This window comes from Felis catus, chromosome B3 (genome assembly GCF_018350175.1).
Source record: "Felis catus isolate Fca126 chromosome B3, F.catus_Fca126_mat1.0, whole genome shotgun sequence".
Classification (NCBI taxonomy): Eukaryota; Metazoa; Chordata; class Mammalia; order Carnivora; family Felidae; genus Felis; species Felis catus.
The window spans coordinates 143,371,137-143,395,572 of record NC_058373.1 but is presented as its reverse complement, the minus strand read 5'-3'; the positions used below and the strand labels follow the sequence as shown (position 1 = coordinate 143,395,572).

The following is a 24,436-nucleotide window of genomic DNA, read 5'->3' as shown; positions in this document are numbered from 1 at the left end:
CAGGGGCTCACCTTTGCCCCACAGGCCTAGAGAGGCCCTAGAGGGCAGAGGGGTGTCCCCGGCTCTGGGCGGCCAGGTGTCCTGGGGCAAATGACCTCATGCTGATCACAGACACTCCTTATCTGTGCAGAGAGCCGGCCTCTCGGGGAGCCACTGGCTTGGTAAGGCCCTGATGCTGAGGGTGCGGGAGGCGGTCAGAGCGCGGCACCCTTTGCCAAGGGCTCAGTCAGGGTAGAAAGGCGTGGGTCGGCCCAGCACGGTCCCGGTGCTGACCCCGGACTCAGCTGGCCTCTGCTCTGCACAGACAGCCGCCACCCAGCCATGGAACGAGTTGCTAACTTTGCAGAGAAGAGAGGCCTGCGGTATCCCCTTTTGCATGGTGACGGGGTTTTACGTGGGCAGGAGAGCCCCCCAGGACGGTGGTTTCCTGAGCCTGTGGCAAGGAGACAGGCCTCTGACCTCTTGGAGTCCCCCCCCCCCACCCCGCCCCGCCCCTGCTGGGCCTCTCTTTCCACAGGCAGGGGCAGAGGCGGGACCGGTTGTTCTCGAGAGTTCTGTCCGGTTCTAAAAGGTCACTCCTGCTGCCTCAGTTTCCCGTCTGTAAAAGGATAGCGTGTAAGAGGCAGCTCCAGAAAGGAAGCATGAGGTTTGTATTTGCAGATCCTGGGAGCTCAGAGAGAACCACATTTAAAAATGGTGGAAACGGGCAGGATGGTGTGCTTCCAGCCCATGTGCCTGTCTGCGGTCGTGAGCGGCTCTCCCCGGTAGGGTCCTCGGAGAAGCCGATGTCACTCGGGGCGGGGGGGACGGTCACAGCCTGGCACACACAGAGGTCCCTCCTCTGCTCATGTTTGCTCCCTGGGGTGTAATGCATTCCAGAGCCTTGCTGGGATATGTTACAACATTCCAGGTCCCGGCCAGAGTGAGGCGGGCCGGGCGCCGGCACCAGGAGGTCCCGTGGGCTCTCCGCTCACCTGAACCTTCGTGAACGGTCCCGGGGCCCATCCTGCCGTGCCGGGCGCTCCTCGGCCTAAACCGAGTGCCAGCTCTCCGCTAAGGGCTCCCTGTGGATCCTTTCTCTCACGCCCACTCTTGAGATAGACTGTTGTCTCCAGTTTACGGAGGTGGAGCCCAGAGGGCTTACATAACTTGCCTGAGGTCGCCCTGCCGGGGAGAGGTGAGGCGGGGCTGGGCCCGGGTCACCTGACACCAGGGACTGCCCGGTGGTCCTCCTCCCAGGTCAGTTCCAAAAGCGAGGGAGACGGGGTGGGCCCCAAGACCACTGCGGCGGCGTGCGGATGGGGCCTTTTACATAACTGTGTATTTGGTGTCATGTGTATTAGGAGGAAAGTCAACCCATCAAATCTGTGATTTCACTGAGGATATTGCCTAGAAAAAAAAAAAAAAGCAAGTTTTGAAGAACAAAACTATTAAGGATTTTGCATTTGAGAAAAACATTCAGTAAGAATCGGTCTAGATGGCAAGAAACCAGGGACTTGGAAAAACACCAAGAACGGTGCCAGGCCCCTCGTCCTGCACCCCGGGCTCCGCGGGGCTCCGCAGGGACCTCCCCGGGGACCTGCCCTTGCCAGCCGTCCACCCCCGTTCTGTGTCGGGGAAAACCTGCAGAGAAGGACCCCGCTGCAGCTTGTCTCCCGGATCCTCTGCTGTCTGTGTCTTGCTCCTTCCTTCCGCCGTGACCACCGTGTCCGTGGCCACTTTCCCCCGAGGCCATCTTTCCCCGTGGCCACCTTCCCCCAGGGCCACCTTCCCCTGTGGCCACCTTCCCCCAGGGCCACCACGTCAGTGGCCATCTTCCCCCAGGGCCACCTTCCCCATGGCCACTGTGTCAGGGGGTCTGGTGGTCACTCTGTGGGGAGGTGCACGGTCGGCCTCCTCTGGGACGGCCCACTGGCTGCACTGACGCAGGTGGCAGTGCCCCCTCTGGGCTGCTTTCCCCCAGTCTTCTCTGAGGATCCCCCTCGCTCACCCCCAAAGCTGGTTCTCCTCAGCCCCTCCTCCTGTGACCTTCGGGTCCCCTTCTGAGCGGACCTCATGTCCTCCCTGTGTTTACTACTAACTTGAAGCTGGTGAGCCCCCCACGTAACGCCTCCACGCCACCTTCTGAAATCCCGACCCGCCTGCTGGACGGGAGGGTCTCCCCTTGGACCCTTCACGGGGACCTCGGACTTCACCGCCTGAGGTCCTGAGTGCCGGTGCCCCAGGCCTCCTCCCCACGTGTGTCCCCCCTCCTCTGGGATGCGTCCTGGTCCTACCCACCCCTCTCTCTCTCACCGCCACCGCCCCGGGCTGAGCACCGCCCCCTCTCACATGTCAGAGGCTGTGCTGCCTGCCGTGATCCCCGTGGACACAACAGGCAGCAGGACATTTGAAAGACATGAGTGGGGTCAGATCACTGCCCTGCCTGGAACCTCCTGTGCTCTGGCTCCTCACCCAGGGCTCACAACGAGGCTGCCCTGGTTGGTCAGAACCAACAGGAAGAGCTCGGACAGCAACCCTCAGTGGCCAGGTGCTTAAGTGTCCTTCCTCAAGAGCCTGATCAGCGAGCGGACGTGGCCCAGGCTCCCACGGCAGCTCCCCGGTGTGGGCAGCCCAGGCTCCTTCTGTCTCGTGGCTCTGCTATCCTCGAGGGTCCAAGGTGGCTGCCTGAGCTCCTGCCATCCCAGAGGGGAGGGGGAGGGCAGCCAGGAAGTGAGCCAGAACAGTCCTTCTGCTCACACCGCTTGATCAGGCTTCCTGTGGCCACACCTGGCTGCCAAGGGGGCTGGGAACCGTTTCTGGCTGGGCGGTGTGTGGCCGGCTCCCTCTTCTATTACTGCAGACTCGGAGAACAGCCGGCATCCCTTCCCAGGAGAGGGTGGCTCGCCCCCGACCCGAGTGCCATCCCTGCGCGCCGGTGCCCTCGTGGAAAATGGGGCGGCCTCTCCACAAGGCGGTTGTGAGAAGCCAGTGGGACGGGCAGCAGCGTGCGCCCTGCGCATCGTCAGGTATTTTCCAGAGCCGCCTTTCCCCTTCCAGCCCTGCCTCTGTCACCTCAGATTTGGCGTCTGTGGCTCGTGAATCCCGGGGCCGGTTTTGGAACCGGCACTTAGTAGGGGCAGACAAAGGTGCCTCGGCCGCCTCGCCCCGGCCGCCTCTTCTGCGCCGAGGTTGTGGCACGCGGGGGCCTCGGGGGCCTCGGGAGACGAGGCTGGCAGGGGCAGGCACAGTTGGTGCGTGGCAAACCGAACCTGTCAATTCCAGAAGCGTTTGGCACATTGTTGAAGCGACTAGATGACTTTGAGAAGTGTCTGCGTGTTTTTTCCCCAAGTGTAGTTATTTTTGCCGCTGTGAAATGTTCTGAAATCTGACAGTTTTGTTTTGAGTCTTAGCCCGATGTGAAGACAGAAAGGAACACTGCCTCCCAGTTCTGTGGCACTCGCTTCTTGGGGTCCCCTGAGGACACCCTGATCCTGGCAGAGGTGGGCGAGGGGACGCCAGGTGACCGAGGTCTCCCAGGTGTGAGCGCACAGTGGGTCGGGCCTGGGAGCCTCCAGACCCACTCGGGGCCCGAGACCAAGGGCTGATTTGGCCAAAGTTAAAGCACCTACTGTGCGCCGGGCCCTCGCAGCATTTATTGAGCACCCGCGATGTTCATCCTCAGACACAGACTAGGCACCTACTGTGTGTCAGGCCTCCGTCCACCCAACGTTTACCAGGCACCTGCCATGTGGTGTAGAGACACCGGAGGGCTCTCGGCACGGGGCTGACAAGCTCCCCTTTCGCACTGCTGGCAGGAGGCAGGTGAGGGGGCTGCCGAAGGGACGGAGACCCCGGAGGAGGGAGAGATGACTCGAATGCCGTCCCGGCTCCTCCAAAGCCCGCAGCCCAGCCGGGACCCTGCTGGGGAGCGGCCCAGGGCGGGAGGATCCGCGTGCAACAGGGGGACTGGATACCGTCCCCATCCCCTCTGCCACCCTCTTCCCACCCTCTAGCTGACCCCATGCAGCCCACGTTGTCCCCGCCACGGGTGCCACGTGCCCGGGCCGCTCCGGGCGTCCCACACCGCGTCTCTCGCCCGCAAACCTCTCACGGGCCTCCTCAGCGATGTGGGCCGTGCCTGGGTCTCCTGGGCGGGCAGCGTCGTGCCTGCCTTCTCCTCGGGGTCGTGGACTCCGAGCACAGGGTCAGAAGGCCATAAGGTGACGTCGCTGAGAGCCGGCGGAGCGCCCGGCCTTACCTGCGTCGTCTCACCGGACCGCAGCGCCCCGGGGAGGCAGCGCGGACCGCAGTCCCCATTTTCACAGACGACGGCACAGAGACACAATGACTAAGTCACCCGAGGACACACAGCGAGTCCAGTGCCTCCCGGACAAAGCACATCGTCAGGAGCTAGAGCAGCAGCAACTTTGGGTGTGCGCGACCGTGGGTCCGCACACCTGCCGCACTGTCGCCGCGGCGACCGACGACGCGGCCCTTTCCGGAGGGGCCGGCACTGCTGTAGGAAGACGTGGCGAGGCCTCCCTCCCCCTCCCCAGCCCACACGCAGGCCCGCGGCTGTGTCAGCCGGACCACAGGGCCGGCAGCCGTGACAAAGGTCCCCGCGGCCCAGTGAGCGGAACCTCTCCCGTGTCACAAGCCACGCAGGGCTCACGCGGCAGCTCCCGGTGGCCGGGGCACCGGCTGCTCCTATTCCCATCCCGCTGTCCTCTGGTACCTTCTACCTTGCCGCTCAGGAAGCTGGTGCCCGGAGCCGCAGATCCGCCGGGCAGCCAGGGGAAGACGGTAGACGAGAGCGGGCCGTGGGGCCCTTCCCGCAGGAAGCCGCACACGCGCGTTTTGCTTACGGCCCATTGGTCACACGGCCACGGGCTGCAGTGAGGGAGGCAGGGGGCATCCCCTTCGGTGGGCTGCCCTATGCGGAGCTTGAACTTGAAGGGCTCTGCCCGGAAAGAAAGAAAGGGCAGGTGAACTGGGGGACCGCTAACAATCTAGGCCACAGGCCGGCCCTTTGGGGCCCATGATTCCCGCACAGACTCTCCCTTCTGTGCTCTGAGCACCCTCGGCCCCTTCCAGTGGGCGTGGCCCTGAGGTCCCTTCCAGGCTCTGTGTCCAGCCACACCCAGGATCCGTGTGTGATGCACTTCGAGGCTGCTGTGACCCCTCAACGAACGGGGAACCATGGACCGTCATGAAAAGGGCAAGTTCACGGCGGTGCAGGGACAGACTGCTGTAAAGACTTGCCTTTATGGGGCGCCTGGGTGGCGCAGTCGGTTAAGCGTCCGACTTCAGCCAGCTCACGATCTCGCGGTCCGTGTGTTCGAGCCCCGCGTCGGGCTCTGGGCTGATGGCTCGGAGCCTGGAGCCTGTTTCCGATTCTGTGTCTCCCTCTCTCTCTGCCCCTCCCCCGTTCATGCTCTGTCTCTCTCTGTCCCAAAAATAAATAAAAAAGTGGAAAAAAAAATAAAAAAAAAAAAAAAGACTTGCTTTTGGCGGAGAGGAGGGTGGACCGTGGGGCAGCGGCTCGCCCAGGACCAGCCTCGCCGAGGCCCTGCGTCAGCCAGCCCTTTGGGCCCCCCTGCCTCTGTCTGCTCGCTTGGACCACCTCGCCTGCTGTCCCCGCCGTCCTGGCTCTGTCCTTCCGGAGCGGGCACCTGCCCCACCGTCCGCCTTCAGCCCACACCTGAAGAAGCCCGGCATGTGCTCAGCCTTCCTAACTCATTTCTGGTTCTGTCCACATTCCTGGGGCGTCCAGGAACTTCTTTGGGGGCGGGTTACAAAAAACAACAGGCTTTTGAAAGCCAGGCTTGGGGTTTATTTGGAAATACAATTCCTTCTAAAACTAGTCAACTGCTGGTCTATTTACAACCGGTTACTGCCATGTTGCATGTAACCCCACCTAGAGATCTTGTCCAGACCTGGCTTTTTATTCTCACGAAGCTGGTCTCTTCTTTCCAGACCCATCTTGCTGTTGACTTATCTTGCTCATTCAAGAGCAACTGCCTTGCTGTCCCCGGAATCAACAGGCTTGGCCAGGGGGACAGCACTCCATTCAGATCGCGGCCCCAGGGCCGGCCCCCCTGTCCTGCTGGGGATGCCTCCTGGGACCAACCTCTTCTCTTCCACCGAGACTGTGTCTCCAAAGCCATCTGGTGACTCTCCCAGATCAGTTCCCAAAGTCAGGAACCCCCCCCCCTCCACCCCAACATTATGAGTCTTTCAAACCAGTCCTAGAGTTCCAGGGGCCATCGGGATGTGGTCTGCCTTCTATGTGTCTGAGGGAGCACTTTTAGGGCAAGATCACAGCACGGCGGGGTGGGGGTGGGGGGCTGGCGACAGCTTTCCAGCTCACAACACCTGTGTCCTGGACCACGGAGGCCAGACCGGGGGGGATTTAGCTACAAGAGCAGACACATCCCTTCTGTGTGCCCGAATCTGTATCAGTCGGGATGCTGTTCATGCTTGCTGCTAGAACAAAGATGCCCCCAGAGAGTGGCTTAAACACGATGGATGTTTCTTTCTTTCTCCCACTTCAGTCCAAACACAGGCGGTTCTGGATGTGGAGCCACTGGGACGTCAGAAGCCTAGATGCCGGGGAGCCCGCTGCTCTGTCCTCCACAAGAAACTCTGAGCTCACGGTCTCAGATGGCTGCGGCAGCTCCCTCCATCCCGTCTGCATTCCAGCCAGGGCCAAGCAGAGAAGCCATGCTCTGCCCCTTTCTCCGAGGCCCAGGGCTTGGAACGTGCACACGTCAACCCGCTCATAGTCCGTAGTGAGGTGGGATCTGAGGCTCGGGATGTTCAGCCGCCCACGTGCGTGTGCCCACGCGTGCATTGCCCGGGTCTGTCTGCCCCTTCGTCCCGTGCTCTTCCCTCGGGCAGCCCCATGGGGAAGAGGTGAGTCTGGGGGAGAAGCGAGACCCTCTGTTCCAAACCCCAAAGTGCCTGCGCCGTGGACCCATACCACGGGAGGGATTCCCGACCCGCCCTCGTGTACTTCTGGCTGTTTGCCTCGAGGCCCAGATGCCCGCTGTGTGCTGCGGGTTCACTACCAGCGGCCGCAGGCCCGGCAGGGTCCCTGTGCACCCCTTCCCTGCTGCACACGCCTCAGCTTTCCACCTGTGACCTGGGGCGGATACTTCTGTCCTGCCACTTCATATGTCGTTGTGGGAAGTCCGGCGGGACCCGGGAGCCAACGGCCTGTGAGCTGTGAGCAGGTGCGTGTCCTGTGCTCGGCTGAGTACAGGCCCTGGGGCGACTCGGATGAGACAGGGACGGATTGCCCGGGTGGACCATCGTGACCTCGAGGGTGCTCATAAGGGAAGGAGGGACGTAGGTGAGGAGGGGCTCAGAGTCAGGGACAAGGAGATGTGATGATGAGGGAAGCGGAGGTCGTAACGCTGCGACTCAAAGACGGAGAATGGCGCTGGGAGCGAGGGATGCGGGCGCCTCCAGAAGCTGGCCGTGGCCGGGAAACGGATGCTGCCGCTAGCGCCTCCAGAAGGAGCTGGCTCCGAGGCATCTTGGTTCTAGCCCAGCGAGGCCACTCTGGACGCCTGACTTCCAGCACCGTCTAGTCATAAATTTGTGCTGTTTGGAGCCATGAAGTTTGTGTGATTTGTCACCGCAACATAGGAGACTCAGGCACAAGGGCAGGAGTGTGGGGCGGTGGGGGGGGGGGGGACCGCAGCAGGCGGGGACATGGGCGGAGCGAGGGCCACGAGGGGGATGTGGGCTGTTTGCTAGATGGCCAGCGGCCCCTCAGACCAGCATGTGGGGGGCTGTAGGGTGAGGCCGGCTGGGAGGGCTGGGGGCCCGAGCACCCTGTGTGGGGTCTGTACTTAGTCTGGAGGGAGAGACACCGAACGGGGGCAGGGTGCGGACCCCTGGTGGTGCCTCTGGGCCAGGAAACGACCGGGTGTCGGGAGACAACGGGGAGACACGGCCTCACATATCCTGAGTGCTTGTGGTCACAGTGTTGTGCAAAGTTCTGGAACCCGGTGCTTGTCAGGATGTACCCGTGTGTGCAAGGCCGCGGAACAAATCTTGGGTCTGCAAGCCTAGGGCTCCGAGCAGCAAGGGGAAACCAGAGGCAAAACCATGAAACTTTTACTGAAAAAATAAATGCTCTCAGAGACGTGCTTCACGCCCCTGGCCAGGGCCCTCTGGTCTTTTTTCTCAGGGCGGGGTGAGTGAGGGCTGGGAGGAGTGGGGTGGGGGGGCGGCGGGGGTTGGGGGGGGTCAAAGGTGCAAAAACACTTTGAAAACCGACCTGGAAACAGTTGCTGGGGATCTTAAATCATGGATCAGCCAAGACGCACAACGAAAAAAATGTGTGACCGTGCAAGAGACACATTCGAGATCGCGTGTTTCCCGTCTTCAGTGCTCTCAGAAACAGGCCTGTTCGCAGGGGTGGGAGGCGGCGGGGGAGGGGCCCGGAGCGGCAAAGGGCTCTTGGAAGATGCCACTCGGGAGAGCCATGTGTAGACAGCGCGTCCAACTGCCCTATGGATGGTTTCAGAGCCTGCGGGGAAGAGAAAAAACAACCTTGTGAATATTGCCAGAATGGTATCTGAATAAACAGCGTGGACAGCTGCTCCCTGCCAGAGAGCCAAAGAAATTCTGCTGTTGTCCGTGAAGAAAATGCATCTGACGAGGGACCGGTTCAGCAGGAGCTGGGCGGCCCTGAAGCACAGGCGCCCCCCCCCCCGCCCCCGCCAGAGGCCCCCAAGGACCTCCGAGCCCCACCTTGAGAGCCCCTCCTTTCAGCTGATGGGGCTCTTTCTGAATTTGGGGTTCTGCATTCCCCCTCTAAGAGAAAGTGCTAATTGCATATGGAAGCGGAAAGCGGTCCCCCTGGGAGCTGCAGTCTGGCCCCCCAGGGGGGCCTGATGCCCCCTGTGTGGGCAGGTCGGGGTTGAGGGGGGGCGGGAAGCCTCAGGACGTGAATCCCCGGAGGCCTGGGGTGGGGGGCGGGCTAGAGCCTGGGGTCTCCGGGTTGCTGACGGGCCCAAAGGTCAGAGCCGCACGATATGAGAGCCCGCTTGCTCCCTCTGGAACAAGAGCCTGGTCTCTCGGTCGGCAAGGTGCCTAGGGATTAATTAGTTTAATTGGTCCCTGCTTTGGGCCAAATAGTCAATGTCAAAAGAGAAAAGTAAAAGATACTTTCCCATTTGGGAAGACAAAAACTGTCCCTGCTAATGGCGGAGGGTGGTAATAACAACAAAAAGCCTTTGCTGGAGTTGACTTGAATGGCCTGGGAAGGCAGCGGGACCCTGGCAGGGACCCCTGTCGCATACCAAGCAGAGACGCGGGGCCTTGTGGGAAAGGAGGGCCGACACTGCGAAGGCCGGGCCCAGGAATGCGCGCTGCCCCCGGCGCCACCCCAGGCTCGGCACGGGCATCTCGGGCCACGCCAGCCTCCTTATCGGGGGGTTCTGCCCCGCCGGGAGGGCCCCCAGCCTCAGGCGCAGGAGGAGACAGGCCCCGAGAGCCCAGGCCGGCCTGCACCGGCTGAGGCCCTGGCCTCCTGCTTGTGTGCATTGGCGGTCGTGGTGCTGGGGAGCCTTGCAGGGAGATGGGCTTGAACTAGATCCGAGGCTGTTGTTAAGAGGCACAAGGACTGGGGGCCCCCGGGGGGTTCAGCCGATTGGGCGTCCGACTTCGGCTCGGGTCAGGATCTCCCGATCCACGGGTTTGAGCCCCACGTCGGGCTCTGTGCTGACAGCTGGAACCTGCTTCGGATTCGGCATCTCCCTCTCTCTCCACCCCTCCCCCGCTCACGCTCTGTCTCTCAAAACTGAATAAACATGAAGAAAATTAAAAAAAAAAGATGCACAAGGACATGTCTGGTGGGTGGAGGGGTGGTGGGGGAGGGGCCAGAGCCCAAAGCCAAAGTTCCGGCCAGCCGTGTGTCTTTGGGCAAAGTCACCTGGACGCTCTGGGCTCATGCAGCGTTGCTCAGCTGTGTGACTTAGGCACATTCAGCCCCGAGACTCCGCCTGCATCGTGAGGACGGCGGGCAGGAAGCTCACTGTCACAGCAGGCCCGAGGCGGGCGGCTCTCAGTCCCGGCCGATTGGTGACCAGGGCGTGTCACGGAGGAGGCTTGGGGAGTGGTCCCCTGTGTGCCTTCTGGATCAAGGAGCATTGACAATATAAAGGTTAGGAAACGCGTTCGGGGAACAAAACACAGTGACTCTAAAAATCGAACTGGATCTCTTCTGTTTCTACTCTACCGAGTCAAGGTAGAAAATATTTACCTTTGTTGTTGTACAAGCAGTGGCCCGCGGCCAGATGAAATGGGGACTTTGGTCCACGGAGCTGAGAGGGCAGAGGAGGAGGAAGCCCCTCCTGGATGCTTGTCCCGCGCGGCTACCGCGGAGAGCCAGGAACCCAGAGCGCAGGCCGTCGGTGTGTTTGTTTGTTACTTTGTTTTTAATTGTGGTAAAATATATTAATATTTCCTTAAAGAAATTTTAATGATTATTTATTTATTTTTGTTTGAGCAAGAGAAAGAGCACAAGTGGAGGAGGGGCGGAGAGAGGGGGAGACACAGAATCTGAAACAGGCTCCAGGCTCCGAGCTGTCCGCACAGAGCCTGACACGGGGCTCGAACCCACGAGCCATGAGATCATGACCTGAGCCGAAGTTGGGCACTCAATCGACTGAGCCACCCAGGCGCCCCTAGTGTTTATTTATTTTTGAGAGGGAGAGAGAGAGAGAGAAACAGAGTGAGCGGGAAAGGGGCGGAGAGAGAGGGAGACACAGAATCCGAAGCAGGCTCCAGGCTCCGAGCTGTCCGTACAGAGCCCGACGCGGGGCTCGAACCCACGAACCGCGAGATCATGACCTGAGCCGAAGTCGGACGCTCAACCGACTGAGCCACCCGGGCACCCCAAGTACCATCCATCCCCAGAACTTTCACATTTTTCAAAACACTAACTCCCCTTTGCCCCTCCCCGGACCCTGGCCCCCCCATGCTGCTTTCCGTCTTCACGAATTTGCGTACTCTAGACACCTTGTGTGAATGGAGTCACACGATGTTCTTTTGTGACTGCCTGTGTCACTTAGCATGACGTCCTCCAGGGTCATCCATGTGTAGCAGGTGTTGGAACTCCCTCCTTTTTATGACTGCATAATATTCCATCTCGTGTATCCATTCATCTGCCTGAGGGAAGCTTGGGTTGATTTGCACTTTGTCTCTTGTGAATAGTGCTGCTGTGAATATGGGCATTTAAGGTTGCTTTTCCCCCCTCCCCCCTCAATTATTTTGAGTATATCCTCAGAAGTGGAACTCCTGGATTATAGGACAATTCTATGTTTAATTATTTTTAAAAAAGTATTTATTTTGAGAGAGAGACAGAGAGCATGAGCGGGGAAAGGCCAGAGAGAGAGAGGGAGAGAGAGAGAGAGAGAATTCCACCTCGGGACTCAATCCCATGAACCACGAGATCATGACTTGTGCTGAAACCAAGAGTCAGGCGCTCACTGGCTCAACCACGCAGGCGCCCCTTTATGTTTAGTTTTTCAAGGAACCACCGTTTTGCACCATTTTGCATGCCCACCGGTGGTGTAGTGGCTTCCGGTTCCTCCACATCCTCGCCAACATTTGTTATTCTCCATTTTTAAGTGACTGTTTTCTTCTATCCATCCCAGTGGTTGTGCAGTGGTATCTTACTGACTTTGCTTTGCACTTTCCCTGACGACTAATGAGGCTGAGCATCTTTTCAGGGGCTGTTCGGTCATTTCTGTAACTTCTTTGCGGCACTGTCTGTTCAAGTCCTTTGCCCGTTTTTGAATCGGGCGGCTTATTGTTTGGTGGTTGGGTTGTATTTGCGTCACGTTCGACTTTAAAAATATCACACGAAAGGTGGCTTGTCTTCATCACGGAATTTTTGGTGCCTCCTTCAATTCTGCACCTGGGGGGAGTTCCTCTTTGCTCACCTGCCTTCCAGCTCTGTGTCTTTGGGGAGGAAAATTCTTGGGTAAGTCCCTTGGAGGGGAGGGTGACCCTCAAGGCGGGGGAACTCCAGGCAAGGAAGAGAGTGCGGGGTTCCGGGGGTCTGGCAGGAAGGGGGACGGGAAGGGCCGAGGAAGGTCTGAGTCCTGGTGTCCTCATGGCCATGATGGAAGAGCCCCTCCCCTCCAACCTTCGGTAGAGACTGCGCTCAGACACGGGCCGTCCATATGTGGTTTCTTATGGAAAGACAAGGGGTTGAGTTCCACATTTGGGCCGCTTGGGAGAGGGAAATGCGCAGCAGCAAATGTAGTGTTGGGAATGGACACCGAGGTGACCGGGAGAAGCCAAGTGCTTGGCAATGCTAGCTTGTCAGGGAGGCGCTTGTGTGCACCAACAGATCTAGCTTCCATGGGGAGGGAGACCCCAGAGACAACGCAGACTCTTCCTCCCACGTGCTGAGCTTTCTCCTGCCCGTGTGGCCATGGTGTGTCCACAGCATCCAGGGAAGATGGGTCTGATTGAGACACCCGTTCCCCAAGCTCAAACCGCACCTCTTTTCCAAAGGACTCATGTTGCTTCCTGCATCCGGGCCACCGTGTGGCGTAGCCATCACCACAACTGTGCCCAGAGGCAGTGGCAATGCTGTCCTAACTCTCCAAGTAATGGAGAGGACCTCACAGCGTCTCACCTGACTCCATCCCAACCACAGCACCATTAACACTGAGCCTGAACCACCTGATCAGGCTCCTGGACAGCATTCTGAGCAGCGTGGTTATCCAGCTCGGTAAAACATACCAGTTGGCTCTTCTACTCAATGACAGAAGTGCTCTTTCCAGGAGGCCCAGCTGAGACACCACGTCCAAATTTGACGGGAACTCTAACTCTGCAAATCCGACAAGTTCAATAAGTCCCAAGTAGGATAAATACAAAGAGAGCCACACCAACACACATCACGGTGAATTTTCAGAAAACAGAGTTAGAGAGAAAATCCCAAAAGCAGCCAGAGAAGAATGAGACATGCAGAGGGGACAATACAAAAATGACAGCGGTATTCTTTTTGGAAACAATGCAAGCCAGGAGTCAACGGGGTGACGTCTTTAAAATAGTGAAAGAAGCCGTTAATCTTCTATTACTCTGCAAAAATATCTTTCAAAAATGAAGGCAATATCGTTTTTAAGACACCAACAGAATGGCACGACAAGACATGTGAAAGAAAGTTCTTCAAGAAGAAAGAAAATGATGTCAGGTGGAAAGCCGGATTTACAAAAAGTGGTGAAGAGTATTGGAAATGGAATTGGAACATACATAGGTAAATGTAAAAAAAATTTTTTTTAACAAACAAAAGCCCACTCTAAGAGTAATTGTTTGCAGTTATGTTTGTGGCATTCTGGTGGCTCATAAGTGTTATTAAAAATAAAATAAAAACTTGATTAAATATATTGACATTATAGGTGTCATATATTCTCATTCCATCCAAATACAAATAGAACCTTAATAAAAATAAACCCTTCTGACCTGTTCCCCAAAGGAAATAATGTTTGGTGTGGATCCTTCTACACATTTTGTGTATTAAACATAAACATATGAAAACATATATGGGGCATAAATTGCTATTGTCCATGAAATCTTTCACATTATTCTGCTATATGTATTTAAAAAAGTTATTGAAATAGTTCTCAACTTTTAATTTCCTTAAGAGACAATTGCCTACTTAATACCAAATATCAACAAGGTAACATTTTGCATATTGAGAAGTAGAAGTGGGGCTCCTGGGTGGCTCAGTCGGTTAAACATCCAACTTCGGCTCAGGTCATGATCTCCAGGTTTGTGGGTTCGAGCCCCGTGTCGGGCTCTGTGCTGACAGCTGGGAGCCTGGAGCCTGCTTTGGATTCTGTCTCCCTCTCTCTTCCCTTCCCCGCTCACGCTCTGTCTCTCTCTCTCTCAAAGATAAATAAACATAAAAAAAAAAAAAAAGAGAAAACTATAATCTATGGCAACCATAGCACAATGGACAGGAGAGTTGGAATGAAGCATGTTGCTTCAGGATACTTGTGTCACACGTGACCTTGTGTAACATTTGGAACTAGACTCTGAGAAGTTAAATATGCATATTTTGAATCCCGGAGCAACTCCTAAAAATTAGAACGAAGAGATATAGTTTATTAGATATTAGTGGGGAAGATAGAATGAAAATTAATCCCAAAGAAGGAAGAAGAAAGGGAAAAAGGAACCGATGGGACAAATAGAAAACAGACACAAATATGCTAGAATTAAACCCAGCGATGCTGATAATTGTATGAGGTAAACGTCTAAACCATAAAGGTCTAAATACTCCAATAAAAGGCAGAGATTGTGACACTGGATACAAAAACAAGGCCCAACTATATGTTGCCTACAAGAAACCCATTTTAGGGGCACCTGGGTGGCTCAGTTGATCAAGTGCCCCACTCTTGGTTTCAGCCCAGGTCATGATCTCAGGGTTGTGGGATCCAGCTCTGTGCTGGGAGTGGGAACTGCTTGGGATTCTCTCTTTGCTTCCCTCTGCCCCACTTGAGCATGTGCTCTCTCTCTCTCTCTCTCTCTCTCTCTGAAAAAATAAAAGAAACCTATTTTTAATATACAAAAGTCAATTGCGTGTTTATATGTAGCATATATATATGAATATATATAGTATACAGACGGTATATATACTATAAACTAGCAAAGAACATTGGGTAATCAAAATTGAAAAAGTACTTTACTACAAATGAATCATATAATCAAATGCCAATCATATGAATGTGATGACATTATATAATCATGTAAAAAGCAAAAGGATGGGGGAATGTTGAAAAGCTATTGGAGCCAATCTGAGAGAGCTTCCAATGGCCAAAGCTAGAACAATTTAAGCAGTGGAATAAACAATGGCAATTCTGAAGTATAATTCAAAGAATAAAGTAAATGTCTGTTAGTCCATGCTGATAAAATTAATAATGGGATAACCGCATACATGGGAGAAAGGGAGCAAGAACTTAGAGAATTCCAGCTAACTGTCAAAAGAATGAGGGTAACAGAAGAATCACCGTTATAATTCCACAGAAGTGACGGAGGCAAGATGCACTAGTGGATGTTAAAATTAGCGGGCAAAAGTTTAAGAAGAAACAGAGTATTTGCTTAGTCTCAAAGTGTCTCCCACCCCAAACTTACTAATGAAAAGAAAAAATAGTATAATACCACGCAGGAATCTCCAAGTGATTATGAACTACCCACTATGATGCATATCACCCCAGTGATGTTCTTCTTGATAATGCTTAACCTCAAATAATCATGGGGAAACATCAGACAAAGCTAGCTTGAGGGGCAGTCTACAAAACACCTAACCATTACTCTTCAAAAGTGTCAAGTGATGAAAGACAGGAATACTGAACAACTGTCACAGATTGTAGGAGACTAAGGAGATGTGTCAAGTAAATATGATGTGGGATCTTGGAGTCAAAAAGAACACTAGTGGAAAAATTGGTAAAATCTAAACACAGTCTGTAGTTTAGTAAAGAGTATCATACCAATGTTAATGTCTCAGTTTTCAAAATTGTACCATGATTTAGGTATTAACATTAAGGGAAGGTGAGTGAAGGTTATGTGGCAACTCGCTGTACTCTTTTAGCAACTCTTCTGATATTTTAAAATTATCTCAAAATTAAAAAGCTTAAAAATAATACCATTTACAATAGCATAAAATGTATGAAATGCCTAGGGATTTACTTCACAAAATATATACAAGACTGTATGCCAAAATTTATAAAGCAGTCCTGGGAGAGATTAAACGTGGCACAAAGAAATAAAGAGATATACCATGTTCATGCATCCAAAGACTCAATATTATTAGATTTCAATTCTGTCTTTTTTTTTTTTTTTTTTAATTTGAGCGAGAGAGAGCAGGGGAGAGGGGCAGAGGTGGGGGAAAGAGAGAGAATCCTAAGTAGGCTTCATGCTCAGCACAGAGCCCAATGCAGGGCTTGATCCCATGACCCTGGGATCATGACCCGAGCTGAAATCAAGAGTCTGACACTCAACTGACTGAGCCACCCAGATGCCCCTCAATCCTGTCTTCAATGAGCTATAGATTCAACATAATCCCAATTATAATTACAGCCTGTCTTTTTTGTAGAAATTGACAAGGTGATCCTAAAATTTAAATGGAAGTGCAAAAGACCTAGAATAGCCAAAGCAATTTTCTAAAAAGAACAAAGTGGGAGGATTTAGACTACTGAATTTTAAGACCTATTTTAAAGCAATAGTATGATATTGACCTAAGGATAGATATCTAGATCAATGGAATAGAATAGAGAACCCAGAAATGGATCCATGTATATATGACCAATTGATTTTTTAAAGAAGGGCCAAGGTAAATCACTGAGAAAAGCAAAATCTTTAACACAAATGTTGGTGCAACAGTGGGATATCCGTATATAAAAAATATAAACCTCAACCCCTACCTCACATCATACACAAAAATTAACTTGAAAGGGATCACAGTCCTAAACATAAAGGCCAAAAAATATAACACTTCTAGAAAAACTAGAAAAAATATTTGTGACCTTGGGGTAGGCGAAGGTTTCTTAATAAGACCCAAACAACCAAAAACATAAAAGTGAAACTTGGCCAAATGGTGGTCATCAAAATGCACAGCATCTGTATTTCAAGGGACCTGTTAAGAAAACGGACAGATGAACCACAGCCTGCGAGCACAGGTTTGCAATACGCCCACATGATGAAGGACTTTATCAGAATAAATAAGAACATTTTTGCAACTCTAGGATAAGACAAACAGTGCCTCATCAGAAAAAGCTTTGAGCAGCTACTCCACGGAAGAAGATACGCAAATGACTAATCCGCTAGTTGTTCGCCCTGCCTGGCTTGCTCTCCCTCCATACTCTGTTCTGCTCACTCCCTCCCTTACTTCAAGTCTTTGCCCAGCTTTCACCCTCTCGGTGAGACCTTCCCTCCCATTTTAGTAGCTACTACACTCTGCCCCAACCTCTCCCACCACACACATACCTGAGATCTTTCTGCATGCTCTTTTCTTTTCTTTAATACTTTTTTGAAAAACATTTATTTGGTTTTGAGAGACAGGGAGAGACAGAGCACAAGTGGGGGAAGGGTAGAAAGAGAAGGAGACACAGAATCCAAAGCAGGCTCCAGGCTCCGAGCTGTCAGCACAGAGCCTGACGTGGGGCCCGAACCCATGAACCGTGAGATCGTGACCTGAGCCGAAATCAGACACTTAACTGACTAAGCCACCCAGGCGCCCTGAGGGCTTAGTATTATTAATAAGATTTTCATAGCCAGTTGTTTTGGTTCTTTTTCAAGTTTATTTGGTCTTTTTTGAAAGTACTTTGCTAACTGCCCATTGTTCGGTTTCTTGATTTCAGTTCTTGAAACACTAAGAAAAAGTTTATTTAAGTTTCCTACTCAGTAATTGCATTTATTTGTTGAATTTGGGGGTTCTAACTTGGGATTGTGATTTCCTGTTCAGTGGGTCTGTATTTGTGGGAATCCTATGAGGTCAGGTTGAGGGGGATTTGAGTTTGTTTCCACTAACTGGACCTTATCAGAAATATCTTTAAGTTGATTTTACAGTTTGGGATTTCCTGGATCACAAAGATGGTGTAAATCCAACCCCCCACCCCCAACTCTTGTGAAGTAAGGACTGTGGATATGAATTCTCAGAAGAGATTAGTTTTCTCCGCCTAGGCCCCAATAGTGATGAACAAGTTACCTTGTTCCCCTGCTTGCTATCTCTTTTTGCCAGGTGTATTAGTCGGGGTAGCCTATGTTCTGTTTCAGTAACAAATAGTCCCTCTTACTGGTTCAACCTAACAGAGACTTATTTCTTGTTCTTGAAGCTCTTACAAAGTTTGCAGGGAATCTGAGCAACTCTCCAGGCAACTCTCTGCCACAGAGTAACTCAATGATCCAGGTTTCCTCAATCTCAACACAGCTCTGCTATCTGGGTGCACGGCATCCATGGGCACCGAGGGACTGGGAGGAGAGACGGCCCTGGAGAGTCTGGCATGGGCTGTTGATTGCTTTAGTCTAGAAGCGGCTCACATCTCTCTTTCTCAGCACCTTTTGGCCAGAACCAGTCACAAGGACAGGCTAATTAAGAAGGGGCAGGGAACCTGTTCATCTGTGTCTGAAGGGAGGAACACTGAATCGGGGAGGGGGGGAACTAGCTCTGAGCTGTCAGCGCAGAGCCCGACGCGGGGCTCGAACTCACGAACGGTGAGATCACGACCTGAGCTGAAGTTGGGGGCTTAACGGACTGAGCCACCCAGGCGCCCCACCCCTCTTCTTTCCACAAGCTAAGTTGCATTTTGCAAACGACGTTTACTGCCTTTTATGTAGCATCCCCAGGCATTCATTGTAGGAGGTAAGTATTCATATTACGCTATAGATGAGGAAAGAGGCAGAAAGCTTCAGTAACCTGCCCGGGGACACACATGGGGGGGGGTCCTGGAGCCTTGCTTCTCAGCTGGCCCGTCTGACCCCCACGGCCAGCTCCTTCCGCTGACCTTCCTTGGGATGGAGAGGGATGGTGTCTGGCAAAGAGTCCCGGCGCGGGCTTCCCGGAGGGGGCAACCTTTGACCGGGTCTGTAAGGATGTGAGGTTGGGGTGTGAGTGGACCCAGAGACACATGTTGGCCGCTCCATAAATATTTGCCGAATAAATGAATACGTGAATAGCCCGCTAGAGGAAAGAGGATGAATAATGCTGTTGGTAAAGCGTGAGTCAGTTTCTTGCAACGGCTCGTGTTTGACCCAGAGTTTTTCTACCTGCTCTTGCCTAACTTCCCAAGCTAAACAAACCGGGAAAACACTCGCAGGAGCGCCAGGGACGGAGTCTCTCCTGCAGGCTCAGCCCTGGCAGTTACCTAACACGACAAGCCTGTCTGAGCCCTCAGCAGAAGCGGCCCGGAGGACTGGGAGGTCAGCCCTGACGCCCACACCGAGACTGTCATCGCGATGGCTCGAGTCCCCGGGCCGTCCCGCCAGTGCACCCAGGAGAAGCAAAAGCAAACAGGGAAATTCTGGGTTGAGCCTGGACTTGGGTCAGATCCCGTTCGTAAACACCCTCCCTTGTGTTTAGTGCAGTGAGGGAACCTGAGCCCCCGGCTAGGAGAATGAGATCCAGAAAGGGCCGGGAGGCGGCCGTCCGGGGACACCCAGCGTGCACGCCTCGGGTGGTAGGTGGGGGGCCAGGGGGTGCAGAGCGCTCAGGGCGAGGTGGTGGGGGCCGGATGCCTTTCAAGTACTTCCAGTTTCAGGTAACAAGAGCACTTGCGGAGGGTAATCAAGAGGTCATGTTGGCAGACTCCCGCCGAGGCTCTCTTGGGAACGTTTAGAAGATGGAAATACTGTTGTCTTGCTCAGATGGCTAGGATGTTTCACAGAAGCCGGCTTTTCCTTATCGATCTCCCGCTGGGGGCCGGGCTCGCGTTAGCGCTGTCACACCAATGAACTCAGGGCGTCCTCATCAAAGCCCGCACAGCAGCCCTCATTACCCCCGGTGCCCGCACGAGGGATCGAAGGTGCTCTGGTTAAGTGAGTTGTTCCAGGTCACTTAGCTGGGAAGTGTGGCCTGGGGACCCTGCTTCTCCGTTAGGTGCGGCGGGCACGGCGCGACAATGTCTGTCCCAACACCATTCTCTTAGGGGCTCGTGCACATCTATTGGATTTTGCTTAAAGCTGAAACATGGCGAAGTATTTGAAGGTTTATAAAAGAAAAAAATTTTATATTATTTTTATTATTTTTTTAAATGTTTATTTTTGAGAGAGACAGAGACAGAGAGGCAGAACGTGAGTGGGGGAGGGGCAGAGAAAAAGGGAGACACAGAATCCAAAGAAGCAGGCTCCAGGCTCCGAGCTGTCAGCACAGAGCCCGACGCGGGGCCCGAACTCGCGGACCATGAGATCGTGACCTGAGCTGAAGTCGGACGCTGAGTCGCCCAGGCGCCCCGAAGAAAACTTTAAATATGGATATTATTATGGTGTGGCCACGAAAGTCACAACGCAGCTCGGAGGGATTTTAACTCGGCCTGGCTCCCCCAGAGCCCGCCCAGGTCCTCGGGAGGTCTAGGAAAGGCGTGTGACTGGTGCGTCTGGGGCATCTGACATCAAACACAACTCCATTGAAGGGCACTCCCCTTTTCCCAGCCCCCACGCATGACGTAACATTGCTGTTCCTGCCTGTAGTTGGGGGTGGGGGGGGCGCCCAAGACAGGCTTCTAAAGATGGGAAATACCGAGCAGTAGTGATCCGCCCTTCCGCTTATGCAGTCGGTCGCACCGCGGTCTTGGTTTTTTCGAATAAACTGTCCATCGTAGAACAATTTCAGATTTATGGAGAAGTTGCAGAGACGGTACGGAGTTCCCGTGCACCCCCCGGCCAGTTTCCCTGTGGCTAACACTGTGTGTTGCTGCAGCACGATGCCATTACCAACCAGCCGACATCGGTCCATTGTTAACTTGACTCCAGACTGGATTTGGATTTCCCTGGTTTTCCCACCGATGTTCTCTCTCCGTTCCAGCATCCGAGCTGGGCAACGAACTCTGCATGGTTGTCTTGTCTGGTCCGTATCGCTTTTCGATAACCTGCTCTGCCGGGCGGAGCTTCGGCCGCGGTCCAGTTCGTGGTCCAGGGGGTGACGTAGACGGGGGGCCAAGCCCGCGTCGTGGTGAAAGGCTCGAAGGACGATGCGGCCTGGACACCGGCAGCTTCCCCTGGGAAGATTAGCAAAGGCAGGCCTGCAGCGCTTTGGGCTTTGAAAGGAGGGCGCTTGATGGAAAAGCCAGCTTGAATAATAACACCGAGCACTGTATTTTGATGGGATAATTGTTTTATATTTATAAAGATTCTTAATTATCTCCAGCAAATGCATTTAGCTCACTTGGTAATTGAATTAAGGAAAATGTCTTTTCAAGCGTTGTGAGTCGTTGCCATAATAAAAAAGAATAACTTAAAAGCGCTTCCCCACATGACCTAGACAGGCTCGTTGTTACCGAAGGCTGAGTAATTCCATTAAGGACCCAGCCGGCTCTAATATAACAGGTATTCTAGAGATGCCGAGTTAAAATGACAAGAGACAATGGAAATTTCCTTCCTTTGGGGACCCCTTGATGATCCCCCATTTACAGCCGGTCTTTCCGTCCTGGGCCTGGGGCACACTGCCATTTTTGTGACGTGTCCCAATCGCACCGCACGGTGACCGTCTCAGGGTCTGTCCCCTACCCCTTTTCCCGCCCACGTGTGTGTCTCGAGAGCTGGGACTGCATCCAGCCCACTTAGGTAGCGCAAAAAAGCAGCCTGTTTGGCACCTCCCGAACCGAGTTCTTCCATGGCTTCGAACGTTTCTTCAGAAAGCACCCTCTCGACGTTTTATCTTTGGCTGGACACGCTTTTTAGCTTATGGGGTTGCAAACGCCCAGGTCACCGGAATGCTGGTCGCGAGGGCCTGGGCTGGGGGGGCGGTCCACAGCTTCAAGGACACGGTGTCTTGATGGCCCGAATCCCCGGGCTTGGCAGGCAGCTTGGGGGGGGGGGTGGGGTGGGACGTGGGGAGGGCCCCGGAGGAACCCAGACAGAATGGCCCCGAACTTGGAAGAAGACCAGTGTTCATCCTGGAGTTTATTGCATCATCAACGTGTCTCGACTTTCGCGGCCGCTTCCTGGCCCTTGCACGGCCCAGGTGAGCGTTCTGCTGATTAGGGAGTCGCCTCCCCCACCCCCGTATTGCCTGTCTGAGGTCACGGGAGGAGCGAAGCCGCTCTTGTGTCTGGTTGGACTTCTCGAAGGGGTGAAACCGACCCACGGGGGTGCGGTGGAGGAGGCCGGCTCCCCAGTTCTCTCAGAGGTGCGTGAATTCAACAAGTGATCATGAAGTGCCCGCTAGGCCCAGACACTGGGCCGGGCTCTGCTGATATGGCGGGGAGCCAGCCAGCCAGGCCACTTAAGGCACGGAGTCTACAGTCCAGCGCGGAGACCGACACGGAACGGGGGAACAAAATGAGAAGTGGGGTAACTGTAGGCTGATAAGCATTATCCTCTAGGGCAATAAATGGGCGGTGCGAGGGAGGTGCTGGTGGGGCTGGGAGGCACTGCCCACGCTCTGGGCACCGAGCTGAGCCCGTCATCACCGGGGCAGCCCTGGGCCCACTCCTTACGGAGCCTGTCACGGCGGGCGGCCTCTCCCTCACCGTTCTCGACTTTTCTCCTCTCTTCCTCCTCTCCCCGTCACCTTCCCACGCCAAAGCCAGCGTGCCCCACGGTCCCGGCACGGGCAGGAAGATCACGTTGTCCCAGTGCCAACTGCCCCACCGCTGTTTCACGTCCTAGTTCGGATGCTCGGACAGAGACCCGCCCGTCCAGCCTAGGCGCGGACTGTCCCGGGTGGGGATCGGTCTGGTGCAATCAGCTCCGCTGGGTGCAGAGGGAGGGAGCCGGGACGTGGGAGCAGGGGCTGTGGGTGTGACGGGCACAGCGTGGGTGTGGGTGGCCCAGGCTGCAGAGGGGCGTGAGGCCGGGATGGAGTCCTGCTCGGCGAGACTTGACATCTCGGCAGCTCAGCTAAGCGGTGCCCCGCACCCTACTTACCTGCGTGCGCTCCTGCCCCGCGGAGGGACCCCGATCCTCCGCTCCGGGCTTCTCTGCTCTCCCTGCTCGGACCACCCCCCGGAAGTGTCCTGCCCTGCCAGGGGCAGGAAACGGGAAGTGATTTTGTAACTTCTGTAACGACGGACAGATGTAAGGGCTGTTCCGCTGCCCGTAGTGATGGTTCCAAAGGGCGGCTCTGGGAGGGTTCTCGTTCTCCATTTTTATAGAATTCCACATCCCTTTGGAATCTTGGGATTACAAAACAGCCACCGAGAAATCATGCACCCCATTAACATCGAGACTTTTATGTATTTACAAGTCAGCTTAAATTTTTACCAAGAGAGGTTTTCAAAATGTAACATGTGTTAGTCACTGCGTGAATTGCGAAACCAAGGGAATATCTCCAAAGTGCTGGCCTTGACAATGTAATCTGGCAAGGCTTGGGGACGAATAAAAATAACACTTCTCAGCATCGCTGTCTCAAAGGGTAGGAGGGATCTGGAGCCCTCCCCAAGCCCATAGGTAGTCGGTTTGCCTGAGCAGGATGGTGGCCGGTCAGCCGGGGGTAGTGGGAAGAGAGTGTGTCTGGGGGAGTCAGGGGTCCTGGCGTGAGTTCTAAGTCTGCCACTCACTGGCCAGGTGACCTCAGGCCTTTGCCAGACCCCGCTGAGCACGGAGAGGTGCCCAAGGTGGTGCCCGCAGTGACAGGACCCTCCCCCTCCGCTCCACTGACTCCCAGGCGACTTAAAAGCCAGAGGCATGGGTGCCCATCCCCTCGCCGACGTCCAGGCGGCCTCAAGGGCCGTGTCTGGGAGGACGGAGGGAGGTGGTGCCCGCAGCTGTGCCCCTAGCTTGGTTTCTAAACACAACAACCCTGCACCTCCCCGCTGAGCCGCAAGCCCGCAGGTGGCCCGATGAACACGTGGTTTCTGGATGTGACATGAAAGTTAGCATTTGCGCTCGTTGTCTGGGTTCCGCGGGTTTGTTTTTTTTGCTGTCGCGGTCCTGAAATGTTCCCAACCGTGTTTACGTCGAGGCGGGATGCAGGGAAGCGGGGCGCTGCTGTTCCGGGATCTGCGGGGCCCTGCCCGCCCCAGCCTCCCGCAAAGTGCCAACGGCCGCCGCAGCTGGGGTCCAGAGTCAGCCGGGTGCACAGCCCACAGAGGCGTCCGGGGCACCTGGCTCCCACCCGCCTCACCTCTGTGGGCGTCCGTCGACAGTGCCAGCCACATCACACCTTCTCCGTGGAGTGCCCCCGTCCGTCGGGCACGCCAGCTTTCAGGGGAACACACGGGAATGATATCTGATCCTCGCTGCCACCGGGGAGTGGGGGCCGGGATTGTTCCCATTCCACAGATGACAAAACAGAGGCTTGGGAGCAGCTTGCTGGCCCCAGGTCACGCAGAGCTGGGGTCACAAGTGGTCATCATTTCTAGTCTGAACACCCCTCTCCTGCTGTCTGTGCTTGGAGGATGTTGTCCTCAGTTCCTCCCCACAATACAGGGAGGGCCACCTGGGCCTCCCTTTTGGCTACGACCGTGTGCCACCTAGCCACACCCACCCTGCTCTCCGGCACTGCTTTGGAAATCGCTGGCATCTTGCTTGTCCGTCACTGTGAACTCCGGGAGGACGGGAGGCCCAGGCTGGAGGCCTCGGGCCCGGTCGGGGCTTGCCACGCACTGGACTCTCAACCTTGCCTGTTGACCGGTGGCTCGTTGTTATCCCCGGAGGCTGGGTTCCACGTGTCTGGCCACAGGAGGCCAGCCCCCCCCCCCCACCCCGACTGCCCCCAGGTCCTTGGCTGGCCAGCATTTCAAATGATATTGTTTCATATTAAATTATT

General features: G+C 54.8%; 1 long non-coding RNA gene across 1 annotated transcript; it reads right to left on the bottom strand.

The window, feature by feature from the left end:
- Positions 1-8,093: 8,093 nt before the first annotated feature.
- On the bottom strand, positions 8,094-24,338 carry LOC109501037. Its single transcript, XR_002743289.2, has 2 exons — positions 22,594-24,338; positions 8,094-8,524 (listed from the first exon to the last, which is right to left on the bottom strand). It is a non-coding gene; the product is annotated as an uncharacterized LOC109501037 (long non-coding RNA).
- Positions 24,339-24,436: the final 98 nt, after the last annotated feature.